The sequence below is a fragment of the Microtus ochrogaster genome, assembly GCF_000317375.1.
Source record: "Microtus ochrogaster isolate Prairie Vole_2 chromosome 14 unlocalized genomic scaffold, MicOch1.0 chr14_random_1, whole genome shotgun sequence".
In the NCBI taxonomy this organism is placed as follows: Eukaryota; Metazoa; Chordata; class Mammalia; order Rodentia; family Cricetidae; genus Microtus; species Microtus ochrogaster.
In genome coordinates, this window is record NW_004949096.1 from 16,453,663 (window position 1) to 16,456,722 (window position 3,060).

General features: G+C 49.0%; 1 protein-coding gene and 1 pseudogene across 1 annotated transcript in view; one reads left to right on the forward strand and one right to left on the reverse strand.

The window, feature by feature from the left end:
* Positions 1 to 1,058, reverse strand: part of LOC101981122 — a 14,581-nt pseudogene extending 13,523 nt beyond the window's left edge.
* Positions 1 to 3,060, forward strand: part of Hsd17b12 (hydroxysteroid 17-beta dehydrogenase 12) — a 146,412-nt gene that overhangs the window by 31,046 nt on the left and 112,306 nt on the right. The window lies entirely within an intron of this gene.

Below are 3,060 nucleotides of genomic sequence, written 5' to 3' on the forward strand. Positions count from 1 at the left end.
GTACCTTAACCACAAACGTGTTCTCCCTGTCAGAATGTACTCTGAAGGGCCTTGTACCTTAACCACAAACGTGTTCTCCCTGTCAGGCATCTCTAGGGCCGTGCGGACATCAGTGATAGTAGAGCAGAGAATGCTGAGTCGGGGCCAGGATGCCGTAGGTGGTGTGAAGAACTCCAAGTGACTTCCTCTTCCTCCTTCAGTTTGGAGCAGTAGGCAACGCTTTTGCCTCTGAGGCTGCCCCCCACCCTCACCCCAGGTCAGCCCAGCCGCCCATCCTCCACGACCCACTCCTGCTGGGTCGAGGTCACCTTCTTCAGCCCCCATAAACTGAGCAGCTCTTCTCTCTGTACCGTTCCTGCTCCGTCTTTCAAGGTTCCCCCTCCATGATTCAGTCTCGCCCTCTTAAAGCAGTGAGCCCATCTCTCCCCAGGGAATGTGCCATCACTAGACAATCCCCTACCATCTGTCCCAGCACCACCAGAGGAGTTGGAGTTGCTGTTTCCACCTGATGTCGTCTCCAGAGGTCCAGCTGGGGAGGAAGAGTCAAGGGCCCCTCACCACTGCCGGATGCCTCATACAGAGCCTCTGACAGCGACTCACTCAACGGAGGAAAAAGCATTTCTTGAGCTTCAGCTTTGAGGACATTGTAGAGTAGGAAGAGACTGAGGAAGGAAAGGGGCCAGCTAGGTCCTCAGAAAATAGAGGTGGGTCCACCCACCCTGCAGTTTTCAAGGGGCAAGTCATGTGGTGGTGCAATCTCCTCAAACAGGGCTCGACGGGGCCAAGACAGGTAAGGTGAGTGAATGTGAGGCCTGGTTCACCTCAGTTTTGAAGTTTTGCCGGAATAGCTCAGGAAAGCGGCCAGAAAAGGCAACTTGTGCTCCCGGCTCTGTGTGTTGTGGATGGGGGGCCAGGTTGAGGTGAAAACGGCGGGCAAGATCCAGGAGAGCAGCCCTCCCATGGGACTCACAGAACTCTTGCCAACTTGTGAGAGGGGGTGGTGGCAGTGCTGGCAGAGAATGGAAGGCCTCGTCATCCGGGGAAGGGGTGCCATTCATAATGGGTCCCAGGAGGAGGACAAGGGGAGCCTGTGAGGAGGGGCAAAGAAGAAAGCAGCCAGGAGACACGGGGTGAGCGGCAACAACTGCATCTTGGTCGATGTGCTCAGCCCCAGGGTCAAGCTAGTGGAAGTAGCCGCTGTCTGAGGAGAACGTTCTAGTCCTGCAAGGGAAAGGAGATTCAACCATAGTCGAACAGCTAAAGCCTTCCAGTGAATTAAGAGACCAGTCATTGCCCTGATGGCTCTTAACTGGTGGTCACGTAACTGGATTTTGAAGGGCAGAAGTGGAGAGAAAAGATCCAAAAGTCCACACTCTGAAGAGCAGTCGGGACTCCCTGTAAAGCAAGGAGAACCTTCAGAGAATCCTGGAGAGTGGCCTTGGACAAGTCATCAGTTGTTCTCAGGCTGTGAGGGAGTCTGTGCAAGGATGAGGACAGAAGGGAAAGTATTGCTTGCAGACCCAGTGTGCTGCTTATAGTGAGGGACTTCTATGGTTTGTTAGGCCGCCTCCCTGTGCTCACACAGTGTCTCCAGGTGAGAAGGACCAGACTGAGGGTCCTTTATTGGTTCTACCTCAAGGGTGGTCAGCCCTTATGTGGAGGTACTGGGGCATACCGAGTCACGATGGAGTGTTCTAACTAGGAAGAAAAACGGGGAAACAAGGAATGTAGAGATAGGAAAAAAAGCCCCAACTTGCCAAGGCATAGAAAACAAAAGTAGGGGTCAACTCACCTAAAACAACAGAAGGGGATGAACTGAAGACTCTGGTGGAGAGTCGGGATGGGTACAGCAGCCGAGGCAGCAAACGCAAAGGAAAATGCCCAGAAAAGAGTATTAAGGAGGACCCAGAAGGTGAGCAAAAGGAAAAGGTCCATCCACACTGGGTGCCAGTTGTGGGCTTGTTGCTGCTGCCTGTTGTTTCTTTGGGGTCAGGGCATGAGGAGTAGGGGGAGTACTATGGGCAGTCACTGCTGGCTTGTGATTGGCTAGGGTGCATGTCATTAGTTACTGTGCTTTTGGTCTGCTGACAGGTTGTTTTGGCCAATTTTGCTTATTCATTGTGAGTTTGTATGCGCTTGCTTGTGCTTGTGCTATTGCCCTGCCTCACTTGCTGAGTTTTTGTTCATGTTGCTGACTCTCATCAGTTTTGTTGATTTTTTTTTCTTTCATTTGCTGACTTCCCAGGTACTAGATTGAATTTGTATCCCTGTTTATATTCTCCTTTAAAAAAAGGTTTTAAAAAGTTATACGCACGAGTGTTTCTGAATGTGGGTTTTTGTGTGTACGTCTGTCCAGTGCCCACAGAGGCTTTAAGAGGGTGTTGGATACCTGGAAGCTGAAGTTACAGGTGGTTGTGAGCCAACTGTTGTATGTGCTGGGAACTGAACTGGTCCTGACAAGTAGTGTACATGCATAACTTCTGAGGCATTACTCCGGCATCTTGTTTGTATCCTTCTTGAGGATTCTTATAATTTTTTTATCAATTAACTTTTGTATACATCTGGCATTTTACCTATTTTAGGGTCTTTGAGTTCAGTAAGTGAGTTCAGAATGTGATGTTTTGAAGGAGTCACACTGCCTCTCTTTTTCATGTTTCTTGGGCTTTGTGTTGTGTTTTATGTATCTGTAGCCTTGACTGTCTCTTCTGGTTTTACTTGAGCAGCTTATTCTTTTTAAAAATTATATTATTTTTATGTATATAGATGTCCTGGAACTAGCTCTTGTAGACCAGGCTGGTCTTGAACTCAGAGAGATCCGCCTGCCTCTGTCTCCCGAGTGCTGGGATTAAAGGCGTGCGCCACCATCGCCCGGCTTAGATACGAGTATTTGATTGCGTTTGGGGTGTTGTATTTTGCAGTGTGCTGTGAGTATTATTACATTGAACAAAATGGAAAAAGTGTTTGTTTTCATAGAGCTTGCATATTAATATGGGAAGACAGACAATAAGTAAATATTTGGCAAGTCTGGTGAGATCAAAGGAGAGAAAGAGAGAGAGAGAA